Source organism: Triticum aestivum, chromosome 2D (genome assembly GCF_018294505.1).
Source record: "Triticum aestivum cultivar Chinese Spring chromosome 2D, IWGSC CS RefSeq v2.1, whole genome shotgun sequence".
Classification (NCBI taxonomy): domain Eukaryota; kingdom Viridiplantae; phylum Streptophyta; class Magnoliopsida; order Poales; family Poaceae; genus Triticum; species Triticum aestivum.
The window spans coordinates 396,045,699-396,064,981 of NC_057799.1; positions in this window are offsets into that span (position 1 = coordinate 396,045,699).

The following is a 19,283-nucleotide window of genomic DNA, read 5'->3' on the forward strand; positions in this document are numbered from 1 at the left end:
GCAACTAGCTTTCAGTACAGCGTACCACCCGCAGACTGATGGACAAACAGAACGTGTAAACCAAATCCTAGAGGATATGCTAAGAGCCTGTGTGCTCACCTATGGATCCAGTTGGGAAGAGAGTTTGCCGTATGCCGAATTTGCTTACAACAACAGTTACCAAGACAGCTTGCAAATGGCACCCTTTGAAGCATTGTACGGACGGAGGTGTCGTACCCCACTGAATTGGTCAGAAACAGGTGACAGCCGTATCTTCGGCCCAGACATGCTTAAAGAGGCCGAAGAGAAAGTTAAGCAGATCAGGAACAGACTCAAAACAGCACAGAGCCGACAAAAGAGCTACTATGATCAGAAGCATCGTGAGGTCAGCTTTGAACCCGGTGATTCCGTATACCTCCGAGTATCTCCTATGAGGGGTCTGCAACAGTTCAAAATTAAGGGGAAGCTAGCCCCGAGATTTATTGGACCATTTTGTGTAAAAGCGTGAAGAGGCACGGTAGCCTACCAACTAGACTTGCCCAAGGAGCTGTCAGACGTCCATGACGTATTCCACGTCTCACAGTTGAGAAAATGTGTGAGTAACCCGGAAAAGCATGTACCTCATGAGAGCATTGATATGCAACCAGACCTCACCTACAGAGAGAGGCCAGTAAAGATTTTGGAAGAGTCTGAAAGGAGGACCCATCAGAAAACGACAAAGTTTTTCAGAGTTCAGTGGAGCAACCACACTGAGGATGAAGCCACATGGGAAAGGGAAGATTTTCTTCAGGCAGAATATCCATATCTATTTGAGGATCAGCAGAAATCTCGAGGACGAGATTTTTCCTAAGGGGGTAGGTGTTGTGACACCCAAGTTTTTTTTATTTGGATTTTTCAAAAAAAAATTATTTGACTTGAGGGAGGTAATTTAAATTTCTCTTCCAAAGAACTCTCCCTTTCAAAATATATTTTTTCTATGGCAAGAGTTTTATTTGGATTCACCCAAGACTTTTTTTGATCTTGGAGGTTCTTGCTTTTTATTTGGACTCAAACCAAATTGCTTTCCACTTGAGAAGAATGCCTTTTGATAATCTCTTTGGAAATACACTATGGCTTTTGGAATGATCCTTTGCCACTTTCAACATTTCTCTCTTGCCATGGCCTTAGTGCAAATCCACTCTCCTAAACCTTCCCTCATCTTTGGAATCATGTTTTGCATCAACTCCAGCAAGTTGTACCTCTCCATATAATTTTTTTTCATTCAAAACATATTCAAACAAATTTCTGTCTTCTATTCTAGCCATTGGTGATTTACAAAGGAACTCCACTTTCTGTTTTGATTTTTGCCCCCAAACCTTTTTCCCTTCCTAGTCCCTTGAACCCTCAACCTAGATCCATGAAGATCCACTGGTCTTCAGTTCGAATTTTTCAAACTACACTTGCTGCAAGTTTGGACCAGATTTGTCAAATTTGGTGAAATTCATTCAAATCCTTCTCCAAAAATTCCAAGTAAAATCAGACAGCCTCTGGGTGCATTGAGTGGTCACCTCACCAAGTACCAGCTCCAGAAAAAAATTTCTCATTGCCAAATCATTCTGTCGAACACCTGCAGTGCATTGTCAAATTCAGGTTGAGTAAAGTTCAGAGAACATTTCAGTGCTACTGTCGTTTTCTTCAGAACTTGTTGTCGATCTCGACAGTGCCTCGATGTCGCCTTGCTCCCCGTCCCCTCCCCCTTGTTCCTGCACCGCACGAGCGTCTGGCACCTTGCGGACGTCGGCGACGAGCAGCAGAAGGTGCGCCGCCCCGTGACCGACGCCAGCGGCGGCTTTGCGGCCGCCAGAGAGAGGCGCAGCGCCGACGGCGCCACCCAGCGCCGCCCAAGCCACCGGAGCACGCCGCGTGGCATTCCACTCCCCCGAACGCGCTGCCACTCTCGTCGTGAACCGCAGGGCGCGGAGCGCGCTCTCTTCCGCCGACGTGCCCGTGCGGCCACCCCACCGTGGACCGGCGCCGTTACGCCAAGACCAGCAGAGATTAGCGGAGGAACGACACCAGTAACTTCCACTGATGCTGCCTGGCCACTCAAACCTCCTGCCAATCCACTGCATCGCCGTAATTGCTCGCCGGAGATTCTCCGTTCACGGCCACCCCGTCGATCCGCCTATAAATAGAGGCCCCGAGCTTCAACTCGAACCCACACCATCCCTGCACTCCACCTAGAGCACGCCTAGCCACTAGAAGAGCCCCGAGGAGGTCTCCTTCCTCGACTCCGGCCGCCGCGACCCGCCATGGGATCCAGCTCGATTCGCTCCCGTGCGTGCGCCTCTGCCTCCCATCTCTTGCCAGTAGCTTCACTATGCATCCCTCCTCCTGACCGGCGCTTCATTTCGAAGTTTGCAGCCCTCCACCGCAGTTCTCCACCATCACCCGAGCCGCCGTCCGCCGGAGAAAGTGTCGCCGTCGACGTAGTGCTCCCCGTTGGTCGAGTCCACCACCCACCGACGCGGAAGAACACGCTGAAGCTCTTGGTACCCTCCGATCTTCCTGACTCGCCGTGGTTCGACGCCGGCGTCCACCGTAGTCTTCGGGCGCCGGCGAGCTTTTTGAACCTGACATGTGGACCCCCCATGTCAGCCTCTGTTCTATTCTCCCTCGAACCGTTTTCTGTTGGCGCCTTCGGGCAAAATACGCTTTCCCTCTTTAGCTAGCGCATTTCCTTCCGAAGCGTTTTCTGGTTTCTCAGTTTAAACCCTGGAACTTTTCTATTTCATTACAGATAAGTCCCTGGACAGAAACCTTTATAACTTTTTAATAAAAAGGGCTTTTTGAGTGATTCTTTTTCTGACAGTCTTAAAATTTTGTCTAGTTTTTTATAAGATTTATTTGGAAAATTTTTGGAGAAGTTTCTGTGCACGTGTTGGTTTTCACGTTAGTGCCCGTTTTCGTTATTGCCGTAGGTTCCGGAAGAGGTGACGGAGCCGCGAACTTCGCCGAGCTAGACTCTGACTTCTCCGAACCAGGCAAGCATGTTTGAACCTTTGATATGATAGGTGTTTTGCATGTTTGCGTAAAAGTTTGTGCGTGGCATATGAGTATCGGTGAGTTCCCCGTTGCTTGCGAGGCAACTACCCGCATGTTCCAAAGTTGCGATGATCTCTGGTGAGAGATGGCCTAATCATGTGGTGACATGAAGGGCAGCAAGGTGGTACTGTTGTAGCATACCAGCCTTGCGTCATCCGACAAATCCCGACGTTAACATGGGCGGAGCCACGTTACCGTTCTTTCCCCTTCCGTGCTACCACATGTTTCTTTTGCCAGGATGCGGTTTAGTAAGTTGGTAACCTCTTTCCGTGTACACACCAAACAGAGGGGCTGGGATGATGGTACCTTGGCCCTGGATTAAAGCCAGTCATCCGGTCAGGGGGCATGGGTGTTTCCGGTTGGGACCGAGAGGGGGGCACCCTTTTAGAGCGCGCGTATAGAAATTTGATCCCATGCTACGCGAGGTTGTAGCCTCCCCGTCTCAAGGATTTTCATGAATGTTGCCGAGGGTGATCCCTGGCTTCGGAATGTTGAATGGGTGTGTACTGGTTAGACGTGTTTCTTCCAAAACACCGTAAACGGAACTAGTCCCCGTGACTACTGAAATCCGTTGGCTGTGGTTAAGTACAAACTCTACAGAGTCAAATTCCTCCAAGTCATCGTATCCATGATCAAGTAGTGAAGTCAGTATATCCCTATCTATCCGCGTGGAAAATTTTGCCCCCGGTGAACAAGCTCAAGTGGTGAACCCAATTTTAATTATTATTATTGTGGATGGACTAACCTTATATTTGTCTCGTACTTGTAATAATTTATAATTCCGAACTACTGAATTATTGAGCTACAATATGAGCCCTTTATGTGATGTCGCTCAGACGTCCGACTGTGGCGTGTTTTTGTTTCTTACTTTGAATATAAGCCCTTTATGTGATGTCGCTCAGACGTCCGACTGTGGCACGCATTGCTTTTATTTTCTGTTATAAGCCCTTTATGTGGTGTCACCCCGACGCCCGACTGCGGCATTATTCTTGCAGTTTCCTCTTGAGGAGTCATTCAGACCCTCGTTTGGCACCAATATTATTATTCTTGCAGTTTCCTCTCGAGGAGTCATTCAGACCCTCGTTTGGCACGAGTATTATCATTCTTGCAGTTTCCTCTCGAGGAGTCATTCAGACCCTCGTTTGGCACCAGTACTACTATTCTGCAGTTTCCTCTCGAGGAGTCATTCAGACCCTCGTTTGGCACCCAGTAATTATTATCTCTATGCCTGAACGCACTGGTTAACTTGTTCATATGCTTCATGTTTACATTTGTTATATCTTATGTCCGAACTGTCTTGCGAGTACTTTCATAGTACTCACCTGGCTTGTTGATTTGGCCAGATGTTGACGAAGGCGATCTCTTGGATGAAGAGTTTGATAGCGCGTCCGACGCCTAGAGGAATCCCAGTCAGTCCTGTGCGATCCCGGATATTGGTCACTTGTATTATATACGCTTCCGCCACCCGCAATGAGTCTCCTCGAGCCTCACTCCGACGCTCGAAGAGCTATAGTCTTCGTGAGTCATATCACTCGCTTCGCGGTGATATTTCCACCACCGTTATTATCGTGAGTTAGTAGTTATGCCACCCTATCCGCCGTCTTGTTTTATCGGCGTGCATGTAATAAATTGTTGGGCAGTCCCCGCTCAACCTTGTATTGTATTTCAGTACTCCTGGTATTATTCTTCTGTGACCATGATATTGTCTACCAGTGAGAAGGAATTCTTCCTTACTGGTCCGTAAAAGTGATTGGTCTCTCAATAATTATTTTATTGAAAAACCGGTCGTGACATTAGTGATATCAGTAAGACGGTCGAAAGTGAGCTGGACATTCTCATTGTCAAGCCTCTTGAAGTGGTTGAAGAGATTGTGAAGTACATCGATTCTTGATTCTCTCTGAGTTGAGACGCCTTCGTTGACCTTGGACAACCAGTCCCAAACAAGCTTCGCAGATTCCAGTGCACTCACACGGCCATACTACCCTTTGGTTAGATGAACACATATGATGTTCTTGGCAGTTGAATCCATTTGCACGAACCTCTTGACATCAACAGCGGTGACACCTTCACCGACTTTGGGAGCGCCAGTCTTGATGACATACCAGAGGTCGTTGTCAATGGCTTCAAGATGCATTCGCATCTTATTCTTCCAGTCGGGGTAATCAGTGCCATCAAAGACGGGGCATGATACGTCCACTTTGCATCATGTTTTCCTACTGGTATTTATATTTTTTATGCATAATAATGCTTTATGGATTAATTCTACTGCCTTTTCTCTCATAATATGCAAGGTTTACACAAAGAGGGAGAATGCCGGCAGCTGGAATTTTGGACCTGAAAAAGCTTCATCAAAGTCACCTATTCTGCACATCTCCAAATGAGCTAAAAATTTACGGAGAATTGTTTTGGAATATATGAAAATAATGGAGCAAATAACTACTTGAGAGGGCCCAGCAGGTGGGAACAACCCACCTGGGCGCGCCTGGTACCCCAGGCGCTCCCTGGTGGGTTGTGCTCAGCCCGGCCCACCTCCGGTGCCCATCTTCTGGTATATAGGTCATTTTGACCTAGAAAAAAATAAGGTTAGGACTTTTAGGACAGAGGGCCACCGTCTCAAGGTGGAACTTGGGCAGGAGCACTTTTGTCCTCCGGTGGAGTGATTCCGCCGGGGGAACTGATTTGGATCCGAATCATCATCATCACCAACAACCCTCTCATCTTTGGGAGGCCAATCTTCATCAACATCTTAAACAACACCACCTCCTCTCAAACCCTAGTTCATCTCTTGTGTTCAATCTTTGTACCAGAACCTCAGATTGGTACCTGTGGGTGACTAGTAGTGTTGATTACATCTTGTAGTTGATTACTATATGGTTATTTGGTGGAAGATTATATGTTCAGATCCATTATGCTATTTAATACCCCTCTGATCTTGAGCATGATTATCATTTGTGAGTAGTTAATTTTGTTCTTGAGGTCACGGGAGAAATCTTGTTGCAAGTAATCATGTGAGCTTGATATGTGTTTGATATTTTAATGATATGTATGTTGTGATTCCCTTAGTGGTGTCATGTGAACGTCGACTACATGGTACTTCACCATATTTGGGCATAAGGGAATGCATTGTGGAGTAGTTATTAGATGATGGGTTTCTAGAGTGACAGAAGCTTAAACCCTACTTTATGCGCTACTTCGTAAGGGATTGATTTGGATCCAAAAGTTTAATGATATGGTTAGATTTTATCTTAATATTTTTCTCATAGTTGCGGATGCTTGCGAGGGGGTTAATCATAAGTAGGAAGTTTTTTCAAGTAAGAATAACACCTAAGCACCGGTCCACCCACATATCAAATTATCAAAGTAGAGAACACGAATCAAACCAACATGATGAAAGTGACTAGATGAAATTCCCGTGTACCCTCAAGAATGCTTTGTTTATTATAAGAGACCGTTTGGGGCTGTCCTTTGCCACAAATGGATTGGACTACCTTGCTGCACTTTATTTACCATTACCGTTACTTTCTCATTACAAATTACATTACTACCAAACTACTCGTTACCGACAATTTCAGTGCTTGTAGAAATTACCTTGCTGAAAACCACTTGTCATTTCCTTCTGCTCCTTGTTGGGTTCGACACTCTTATCAAAAGGACTATGATTGATCCCCTATACTTGTGGGTCATCAAGGCTCTTTTCTGGCACCGTTGCCGGGGAGTGAAGCGCTCTTGATAAGTGAAAATTGGTAATGTAAAATTATTACTCCGTAGTGAAATTTATTGTCACTTGTTACTTTGGAGAACCATCCTTTGAGGGGTTTGTTTGGGGTATCTTCACCTTGATCGGAACCACAATTAGTTGCCCCTAAACCTACTACACCTACTTAAAATATTTATTATGAAATTCCTTCATGTATGATAGTACAAGTTCTAGCTAATCCTTACGCAGGAGATGGAACTGTACATCCTGATATGCACTTGATATATGCGGATGAAATTTGTGGATTATTTAAGCTTGTAGGTTTATTTGGAGATGAAACTAAGAAGAAGGATTTCCATTTATCTTTTAAGGGAAAAGCATTGTCATGGTATAAGCTATGCGACGATATTGGATTTTGGAATTGGAATCGATTGAAATTGGAATTTCATCAAAAATTATGCTATGCATCTAGTTCGTCGTGATCGGAATTACATATATTATTTTTGGCCTCGTGAAGGAGAAAGTATGGCTCTAGCTTGGGGGAGGCTTAAGTCAATGTTATATTGATGCCCCAATCATGAGCTCTCGAGAGAAATTATCATTCAGAACTTTTATGCTCGGTTTTCTCGTGATGATCAATCCATGCTCGATACTTCTTGTATTGGTTCTTTTATGAGGAAGAATATTGAATTCAGGTGGGATCTTTTAGAAATAATTAAACGCAACTATGAAGATTGGGAACTCGACGAAGGTAAAGTGTCAGGTATTAAGCTTGAGTTTGATTGTGTTAAATATTTTATGAATACTGATGCATTTCAAAAGTTTAGCACTAAATATGGACTTGACTTTGAGATAGTAGCCTCCTTTTGAGATATAATCCCCCTATTAAAGAAGAAATTAAAGCTCCGGTCGTAGTTAAAGATGAAACTATTATTTACATTGTTGATCCAGTTGTGCCTACTGCTTATATTGAAAAACCACTCTTCCCTGTTAGGATAAAGGAACATGCTAAAGTTTCAACTGTGGTTCACAAAAGTAATATTAGAGCACCTAAACCTGCTGAAGAAATCAAAGTATAACCTAGTGTTGCTATGGTTAAAGATCTGTTGGTGGAAAATATTGATGGGCGTGTTATTTGTTTCTGTGATGAAGCGTCTATAATTGCGAAACCCGATGAAAATGATAAACATAGACCTGTTGTTGGCATGCCTGTTGTCCCAGTCAAAATAGGGGATCATTGTTATCATGGTTTATGTGATTTAGGTGCTAGTGTGAGTGCTATTCCTTTTACTTATAGCAAGAAATTATGAATGACATAGCACCCGCTGAAATAGAAGATATAGATGTTACTATTAAACTTACTAATAGAGAGACCATCACACCACTGGAGATTGTTAGAGATGTTGAAGTCTTGTGTGAAAAAATGAAATATCCTACTGATTTTGTAGTTCTTGGTTCCCCACAAGATGACTTTTGTCCCATTATCTTTGGTAGACCTTTCTTGAACACTGTCAATGCTACTATAGATTGTCATAAACAAACTGTCAGTGTTAGCTTTGGTGATGAGCCTCATGAATTTAATTTCTCCATGTTTAATAGACAACCTCATAAGAAAGAATTACCTAGTAAGGATGAAATAATTGATCTTGCTTCTGTTGGGAAACATAGTAATTTCAAAAAAATTCCTACGCACACGCAAGATCATGGTGATGCATAGCAACGAGAGGGGAGAGTGTTGTCCACGTACCCTCGTAGACCGACAGCGGAAGCGTTATCACAACGCGGTTGATGTAGTCGAACGTCTTCACGATCCGACCGATCAAGTACCGAACGTACGGCACCTCCGAAGTTCTACACATGTTCTGCTCGATGACGTCCCTCGAACTCCGATCCAGCCGAGTGTTGAGGGAGAGTTTCGTCAGCACGACGGCGTGGTGACGATGATGATGTTCCACCGACGCAGGGCTTCGCCTAAGCTTCGCGACGGTATTATCGAGGTGTAATCTGGTGGAGGGGGGCACCGCACACGGCTAAAATATCGTATATCAAGTGTGTTCTTAGGTGCCCCCTTGCCCCCGTATATAAAGGAGCAAGGGGAGGCCGGCTGCCTATGGGGCGCGCCAAGGAGAGGGGGTGAGTCCTCCTCCTAGTAGGAGTAGGACTCCCCTTTCCTAGTCCTACTAGGAAAAGAAGGGGGGAAGGAAAGAGAGGGAGAGGGAGAGGGAAAGGGGGCTGCGCCCCCCTCTCCTAGTCCAACTAGGACTCCTCTGGGAGGGGGCGCACCACCTCATGGCTGCTGCCCTCTTTCTCCCCTCAAGGCCCACTAAGGCCCAATACTTCCCCGGGGGGTTCCGGTAACCCTCCGGCACTCCGGTTTAATCCGAAACTTCTCCGGAACACTTCCGGTGTCCGAATATAGTCGTCCAATATATCAATCTTTACGTCTCGACCATTTCGAGACTCCTCGTCATGTCCGTGATCACATCCGGGACTCCGAACAACCTTCGGTACATCAAACCACATAAACTCATAATATAACTGTCATCGTAACTTTAAGCGTGCGGACCCTTTGGGTTCGAGAACAATGTAGACATGACCGAGACACCTCCCCGGTCAATAACCAATAGCGGGACCTGGATGCCCATATTGGCTCCCACATATTCTACGAAGATCTTTATCGGTCAGACCGCATAACAACATACGTTGTTCCCTTTGTCATCGGTATGTTACTTGCCCGAGATTCGATCGTCGGTATCTCGATACCTAGTTCAATCTCGTTACCGGCAAGTCTCTTTACTCGTTACGTAATACATCATCCCGCAACTAACTTATTAGTCACAATGCTTGCAAGGCTTATAGTGATGTGCATTACCGAGTGGGCCCAGAGATACCTCTCCGACAATCGGAGTGACAAATCCTATTCTCGAAATATGCCAACGCAACAAGTACCTTTGGAGACACCTGTAGAGCACCTTTATCATCACCCAGTTACATTGTGACGTTTGGTAGCACACAAAGTGTTCCTCCGGTAAACGGGAGTTGCATAATCTCATAGTCTTAGGAACATGTATAAGTCATGAAGAAAGCAATAGCAACATACTAAACGATCGGGTGCTAAGCTAACGTAATGGGTCATGTCAATCACGTCATTCTCCTAATGAGGTGATCCCGTTAATCAAATAACAACTCATGTCTATGGCTAGGAAACATAACCATCTTTGATTAACGAGCTAGTCAAGTAGAGGCATACTAGTGACACTTTGTTTGTCTATGTATTCACACATGTATTATGTTTCCGGTTAATACAATTCTAGCATGAATAATAAACATTTATCATGATACAAGGAAATATATAATACTTTATTATTGCCTCTAGGGCATATTTCCTTCAGCTTCTATTGCCACGCCTCCTACTGATCCACTAGAACAATATTTGCTAGACCATGAAAACGATATGCATATGCATGAAAGAAATGAAATAGATTAAATCTTCTTTGAACAATGACCTCTGCCTAAACACAATTTGCCTATTGAAACTCTAGGAGGTCCTCCTCCACCTAAAGGTGATCATGTGTTTGAATTAAAACAATTGCCTGGCACTTTGAATATGATTATCTGGATGAGAAAAAGATATATCTTGCTATTATTAATACTAACCTTTCAGAACATGAAGAAGAAATATTATTGAAATTTTTGAAGAAGCACCGAACTGCTATTGGATACTCTTGATGATCTTAAGGGCATTAGTCCCACTCTCTGTCAGCACAAGATTAATATGGAACCTGATGCTAAACCCGTTGTTGATCATCAACGACGTTTGAATCCTAAGATGAAAGAAGTGGTAAGAACTGAAATACTAAAACTTTTTGAAGTAGGTATAATTTATCCCATAGCTGATAGTAGATGGGTAAGTCTTGTTTACTGTGTCCCTAAGAAGGGAGGTATTATCGTTGTTCCTAATGATAAAAAATGAACTTATTCCACAAAGAATTGTGACTGGCTATAGAATGGTAATTGATTTCAGAAAATTAAATAAAGCAACTAGAAAAGATCATTACCCTTTGCCTTTTATTGATCAAATGTTAGAAAGACTATCTAAGAACACACAATTTTGTTTTCTTAAAGGATATTCTGGTTTTTCTCAAATACCTATTTCACAACCTGACCAAGAGAAAACCACCTTTACTTGTCCTTTTGGAACTTATGCTTATGGACGTATGCCTTTTGGTTTATGCACGTCATTTGCTACCTTTCAAAGATGCATGACTGCTATATTCTCTGATTTTTGTGAAAAGATTGTTGAGGTTTTCATGGATGATTTTTCCGTTTACGGAACTTCTTTTGATGATTGCTTAAGAAACCTTGATCGAATTTTGCAGAGATGTGAGCAAACTAATCTTGTCTTGAATTGGGAGAAGTGCCACTTTATGGTTAATGAAGGTATTGTCTTGGGACATAAAATTTCTGAACGAGGTATTGAGGTTGATAAAGCTAAAGTTGATGCAATTGAGAAAATGCCATGTTGTAAGGATATCAAACATATTCCTAGCTCCTAGGTCATGGTGGTTTCTATCGGAGGTTTATTAAAGACTTCTCTAAAATCACTAGGCCTCTTACAAATATTTTACAAAAGGATGTTCCATTTTTTATGATGATTGTGTAGAAGCCTTTGAAACACTTAAGAAAGCCTTAACTTCTGCACCTATTGTTCAACCACCTGATTGAAACTTCTCTTTTGAAATTATGTGTGATGCTAGTGATTATGCTGTTGGTGCTGTTCTAGGACAAAGAGTTGATAAGAAATTATGCTACTACTGAAAAAGAATTTTTAGCAGTTGTGTTTGCTTGTGATAAATACAGATCTTATATTGTTGATTGCAAAGTAATTGTTCACACTGATCATGCATCTATAAAATATCTTATGGAAAAGAAAGATGCTAAACCTAGACTCATTAGGTGGGCTCTCTTGCTACAAGAGTTTGATTTACATATTACTGATAGGAAAGGAGCTGAGAACCCCATAGCTGATAACTTGTCTAGGTTAGAAAATATTCTTGATGACCCACTACCTATTCACCATAGTTTTCCTGATGAACAATTAGCTGCAAAAAATGTTTCTCATAACACTCCTTGGTATGCTGACTATGCTAATTATATTGTTGCTAAATACATACCACCTAGTTTCACATACCAACAGAAGAAAAAAATTCTTCTATGATTTAAGACATCACTTTTGGGATGACCCACATCTTTATAAAGAAGGAGTAGATGGTATTGTTAGACGTTGTGTACCTGAGCATGAACAGGGACAAATCCTACGAAAATGTCATTCCGAAGCTTATGGAGGACAGCATGCGGGATATATAGCTGCTCACAGGGTATTGCAATCTGATTTTTATTAGCCTACTCTCTTCAAGGATGCCCGTAAGTTTGTTTTATCTTGTGATAAATGTCAAAAGATTGGCAATATCGGTAAGCGTCAGGAAATGCCTATCAATTATTCACTTGCTGTTGAACCATTTGATGTTTGGGTTTTTGATTATATGGGACCTTTTCCTTCCTCTGATGGGTATACTCAAATTTTGGTTGCTGTTGATTATGTTACTAAGTAGGTAGAAGCTATTCCAACTAGTAGTGCTGATCATAACACTTCCATTAAAATGCTTAAAGAAGTTATTTTCCCAATGTTTGGAGTCCCTAGATATTTAATGACTGATGGTGGTTCACACTTTATTCATGGTGCTTTCCGTAAAATGCTTGCTAAATATGATGCCAACCATAGAATTGCATCACCCTATCATCCTCAATCTAGTGGTCAAGTTGAACTTAGCAATAGAGAAATAAAATCAATATTACAAAAGACTGTCAATAGGTCCCGAAATAATTGATCTAAGAAGTTGGATGATGCACTTTGGGCCTAGAGAACTACTTATAAAAATCCTACGGGTATGTCTCCTTATAAAATGGTTTATGGAAAAGCTTGTCATTTGCCTCTTGAGTTAGAACATAAAGTATATTGGGCAATTAAAGAACTCAACTATGATTTCAAACTTGCCGGAGAAAAGAGGTTATTTGATATTAGCCCGCTAGATGAATGGAGAACTGCTACCTCTTGAGCTTGCGTCGGTTTTTCCCTTGAAGAGGAAAGGGTGATGCAGCAAAGTAGAGTAAGTATTTCCCTCGGCTTTTGAGAACCAAGGTATCAATCCAGTAGGAGATAACGTGCAAGCCACCGAATACCTGCACAAACAAACACCAACTTGCACCCAACGTGATAAAGGGGTTGTCAATCCCTTCATGGTTATTTGCAACCTGAGATCTGATAGAGATGGATAAACGGTAAAGTAATATTTTTGGTATTTTGGTTTATGGAACGGAATTGAAAAGATGCAAAGAAAGTAAATAGGAAACTGAAATTGTAGATCTGAAACTTATATGATGGAACATAGACTGGGGGGCCATAGGTTCACTAGAGGCTTCTCTCAAGATAGAAATTATTACGCTGGGTGAACAAATTACTGCCGAGCAATTGATAGAAAAGCGCAAAGTTATGACGATATCTAAGGCAATGATCATGAATATAGGCATCACGTCCGTATCAAGTAGACCGACTCCTGCCTGCATCTACTACTATTACTCCACACATCGACCGGCTCCTACCTACATCTAGAGTATTAAGTTCATAAGAACATAGTAACGCATTAAGTAAGATGACATGATGTAGCAGGATAAACTCAAGCAACATGATGAAAACCCCATCTTGTTATCCTCGATGGCAACAATACAATATGTGCCTTGCTGCCCCTACTGTCACTGGGAAAGGACACGCAAGATTGAACCCAAAGCTAAGCACTTCTCCCATTGCAAGAAAAACCAATCTAGCTAGTTGGCCAAACCAAATCGATAGTTCGAAGAGACTTGCAAAGATATCAAATCATGCATATAAGAATTCAGAGAAGATTCAAATAATATTCATAGATAAGCTGATCATAAATCTACAACTCATCGGGTCTCGGCAAACACACCGCAAAAGAGTATTACATTGATTAGATCTCCAAGAACATCGAGGAGAACTTTGTATTGAGAATCAAAGAGAGAGAAGAAGCCATAGTTACTAGCTATGGACCCGTAGGTCTGTGGTAAACTACTCATGCTTCATCAGAGAGGCAATGGTGTTGATGTAGAAGCCCTCCGTGATTGAATCCCCTCCGGCAGGACGCCAGAAAAGGCCCCTAGATGGGATCTCATGGGTACAGAAGGTTGCGGTGGTGGGAAAGTGGTTTCATGGATCCCCTAGAAGTTTTTGGGATATTTGAGAATATATAGGAGGAAGATCTAGGTCAGGGGGTCACCGAGGAGCCCACAAGGTTGGGGGGGCGCCCTACCCCCATGGGCACACCCTCCTGTTGGGGAACGTAGCAGAAATTCAAAATTTTCTACGCATCACCAAGATCAATCTATGGAGTTTACTAGCAACGAGAGGGAAGGAGTGCATCTACATACCCTTGTAGATCGCGAGCGGAAGCGTTCAAGAGAACGGGGTTGATGGAGTCGTACTCGTCGTGATCCAAATCACCGATGATCCTAGCGCCGAACGGACGGCACCTCCGCGTTCAACACACGTACGGAGCAGCGACGTCTCCTCCTTCTTGATCCAGCAAGGGGGGGGGGGTTGATGGAGATCCAGCAGCACGACGGCGTGGTGGTGGAAGTAGCGGGATTCCAACAGGGCTTCGCCAAGCGCTGCGGGAGGAGGGAGATGTGTCACGGGAGGGAGAGGGAGGCGCCAGGGCTTAGGTATTGCTGCCCTCCCTCCCCCCACTATATATAGGGCCAAGGGAGAGGGGGGCGCAGCCTTGGCCCTTCCTCCAAGGAAGGGTGCGGCCAGGGAGGAGTCCATCCTCCCCAAGGCACCTCGGAGGTGCCTTCCCCCTTTAGGACTCTCCCTTTCCCTTATCTCTTGGCGCATGGGCCTCTTGGGGCTGGTGCCCTTGGCCCATATAGGCCAAGGCGCACACCCCTACAGCCCATGTGGCCCCCCGGGGCTGGTGGACCCCTTGGTGGACCCCCGGACCCCTTTCGGCACTCCCGGTACAATACCGATAATGCGCGAAACTTTTCCGGCGACCAAAATAAGACTTCCCATATATAAATCTTTACCTCCGGACCATTCCGGAACTCCTCGTGACGTCCGGGATCTCATCCGGGACTCCGAACAACTTTCGGGTTACCGCATACTAATATCTCTACAACCCTAGCGTCACCGAACCTTAAGTGTGTAGACCCTACGGGTTCGGGAGACACGCAGACATGACCGAGACGACTCTCCGGTCAATAACCAACAGCGGGATCTGGATACCCATGTTGGCTCCCACATGCTCCTCGATGATCTCATCGGATGAACCACGATGTCGAGGATTCAATCAATCCCGTATACAATTCCCTTTGTCTATCGGTATGTTACTTGCCCGAGATTCGATCGTCGGTATCCCGATACCTTGTTCAATCTCGTTACCGGCAAGTCTCTTTACTCGTTCCGTAACACATCATCCCGTGATCAACTCCTTGGTCACATTGTGCACATTATGATGATGTCCTACCGAGTGGGCCCAGAGATACCTCTCCGTTTACACGGAGTGACAAATCCCAGTCTCGATTCGTGCCAACCCAACAGACACTTTCGGAGATACCTGTAGTGCACCTTTATAGCCACCCAGTTACGTTGTGACGTTTGGTACACCCAAAGCATTCCTACGGTATCCGGGAGTTGCACAATCTCATGGTCTAAGGAAATGATACTTGACATTAGAAAAGCTCTTAGCAAACGAACTACACGATCTTGTGCTAGGCTTAGGATTGGGTCTTGTCCATCACATCATTCTCCTAATGATGTGATCCCGTTATCAACGACATCCAATGTCCATGGTCAGGAAACCGTAACCATCTATTGATCAACGAGCTAGTCAACTAGAGGCTTACTAGGGACATGGTGTTGTCTATGTATCCACACATGTATCTGAGTTTCCTATCAATACAATTCTAGCATGGATAATAAACGATTATCATGAACAAGGAAATATAATAATAACCAATTTATTATTGCCTCTAGGGCATATTTCCAACAGTCTCCCACTTGCACTAGAGTCAATAATCTAGTTCACATCACCATGTGATTAACACTCACAGGTCACATCACCATGTGACCAACATCCAAAGAGTTTACTAGAGTCAACAATCTAGTTCACATCACTATGTGATTAACACTCAATGAGTTCTGGTTTGATCATGTTATGCTTGTGAGAGAGGTTATTAGTCAACGGGTCTGAACCTTTCAGATCCGTGTGTGCTTTACGAATATCTATGTCATCTTGTGGATGCTACCACGCGCTACTTGGAGCCATTTCAAATAACTGCTCTACTATACGAATCCGGTTTACTACTCAGAGTCATCCGGATTAGTGTCAAAGTTCGCATCGACGTAACCCTTTACGACGAACTCCTTTTCACCTCCATAATCGAGAAAATTCCTTAGTCCACTAGATACTAAGGATAAGTTCGACCGCTGTCATGTGATCCATTCCCGGATCACTATTGTACCCCTTGACCAACTCATGGCAAGGCACACTTCATGTGCGGTACACAGCATAGCATACTGTAGAGCCTACGTCTAAAGCATAGGGGACGACCTTCGTCCTTTCTCTCTCTTCTGCTGTGGTCAGGTCTTGAGTCTTACTCAATACTCACACCTTGTAACACAGCCAAGAACTCCTTCTTTGCTGATCTATTTTGAACTCTTTCAAAATCATGTCAAGGTGTGCGTTCTTTGAAAGTATCATCAGGCGTCTTGATCTATCTCTATAGATCTTGATGCCCAATATGTAAGCAGCTTTATCCAGGTCTTCCTTTGAAAAACTCCTTTCAAACAACCCTTTATGCTTTCCAGAAATTTTACATCATTTCGGATCAACAATATGTCATTCACATATACTTATCAGAAATGTTGTAGCGCTCCCACTCACTTTATTGTAAATACAAGTTTCTAACAAACTTTGTATAAACCCAAAAACTTTGATCACTCCATCAAAGCGTATATTCTGACTCCGAGATGCTTGCTCTAGTCCATGGAAGGATCGCTGGAGCTAGCATACCTTTTAGCATCCTTAGGATCGACAAAACCTTTCTGATTGTATCACATACAACCTTTCCTTACGAAAACTGGTAAGGAAACTTGTTTTGACATCCATCTGCCAGATTTCATAAATGCAGCTAATGCTAACATGATTCCGACGGACTTAAGCATCGCTACGGATGAGAAAATCTCATCGTAGTCAACTCCTTGAACTTGTGAAAATACTCTTTGCCACAAGTCGAGCTTCATAGACGGTAACATTACCGTCCATGTCCGTCTTCTTCTTAAAGATCCATTTATCTCAATGGCTTGCCGATCATCGGGCAAGTTCACCAAAGTCCATGCTTTGTTCTGATACATGGATCCTATCTCGGATTTCATGGCTTCTAACCATTTGTCGGAATATGGGCCCACCATCGCTTCTCCATAGCTCGTAGGTTCATTGTTGTCTAACAACATGACTTCTAAGACAGGATTACGTACCACTCTGAAGTAGTACGCATCCTCGTCGTCCTACGAGGTTTGGTAGTGACTTGATCCGAAGTTTCATGATCACTATCATAAGCTTCCACTTCAATTGGTGTAGGTGCCACAGGAACAACTTCCTGTGCCCTGCTACACACTAGTTGAAGTTATGGTTCAATAACCTCATCAAGTCTCCACCATCCTCCCACTCAATTCTTTCGAGAGAAACTTTTCCTCGAGAAAGGACTCGTTTCTAGAAGCAATTACTTTTGCTTCCAGATCTGAAATAGGAGGTATACCCAACTGTTTTGGGTATTCTATGAAGATGCATTTATCCGCTTTGGGTTCGAGCTTATCAGCCTGAAACTTTTTCACATAAGCATCGCAGCCCCAAACTTTTAAGAAACGACAACTTAGGTTTCTCTAAACGGTGTCGTCTCAACGGAATTGCGTGGTGCCCCTTTTAAAGTGAATGCGGTTGTCTCTAATGCCTAACCCATAAACGATAGTGGTAATTCGATAAGAGACATCATGGTATGCACCATATCCAATAGGGTGCAGTTATGATGTTCGGACACACCATCACACTGTGGTGTTCCAGGCGGTATTAATTGTGAAACACTTTCCACAATGTCTTAATTGTGTGCCAAACTCGTAACTCAGATATCTCTATGATCATATCATAGACATTTTATCCTCTTGTCACGACGATCTTCAACTTCACTCTGAAATTACTTGAACCTTTCAATAATTCAGACTTGTGTTTCATCAAGTAAATACACTCAGCATCTACTCAAATCATCTGTGAAGTAAGAACATAACGATATCCACTGCGTGCCTCAGCACTCATTGGACTGCACACATCAAATGTATTACTTCCAACAAGTTGCTCTCTTGTTCCATCTTACTGAAAACGAGGCCTTTCAGTCATCTTGCCCATGTGGTATGATTTGCATGTCTCAAGTGATTCAAAATCAAGTGAGTCCAAACGATCCATCTGCATGGAGTTTCTTCATGCATATATACCAATAGACATGGTTCGCATGTCTCAATCTTTTCAAAAACGAGTGAGTCCAAAGATCCATCTACATGGAGCTTCTTCATGCGTTCTATACCAATATGACTCAAATGGCAGTGCCACAAGTATGTGGTACTATCATTACTATTTTATATCTTTTGGCACGAACATGTGTATCACTGCGATCGAGATTCATTTTAGGTGCAAGACCATTGAAGGTATTATTCAAATAAACAGAGTAACCATTATTCTCCTTAAATGAATAACCGTATTGCGATAAACATAATCCAATCATGTTTATGCTCAACACCAAATAACAATTATTTAGGTTAACACCAATCTCGATGGTAGAGGGAGCATGCGATGCTTGATCACATCAACCTTGGAAACACTTCCAACACATATCGTCATCTCACCTTTAGCTAGTCTCCGTTTATTCCGCAGCTTTTATTTCGAGTTACTAACACTTAGCAACCGAACCGGTATCTAATACCCTGGTGCTGCTAGGAGTACTAGTAAAGTACACATTCATATAATGTATATCCAATATACTTCTGTCGACCTTGCCTGCCTTCTCATCTACCAAGTATCTAGGGTAGTTCTGCTTCAGTGACCGTTCCCCTCATTACAGAAGCACTTAGTCTCGGGTTTGGGTTCAACCTTGGGATTCTTCACTAGAGCAGCAAATGATTTGCTGTTTCATGAAGTATCCCTTTTGCCCTTGCCCTTCTAGAAACTAGTGGTTTTACTAACCATCAACAATTGATGCTCCTTCTTGATTTCTACTTTCGCGGTGTCAAACATCGCGAGTTGCTCAAGGATCATCATATCTATCCCTGATATGTTATAGTTCATCACGAAGCTCTAATAGCTTGGTGGCAGTGACTATGGAGAACCATCACTATCTCATC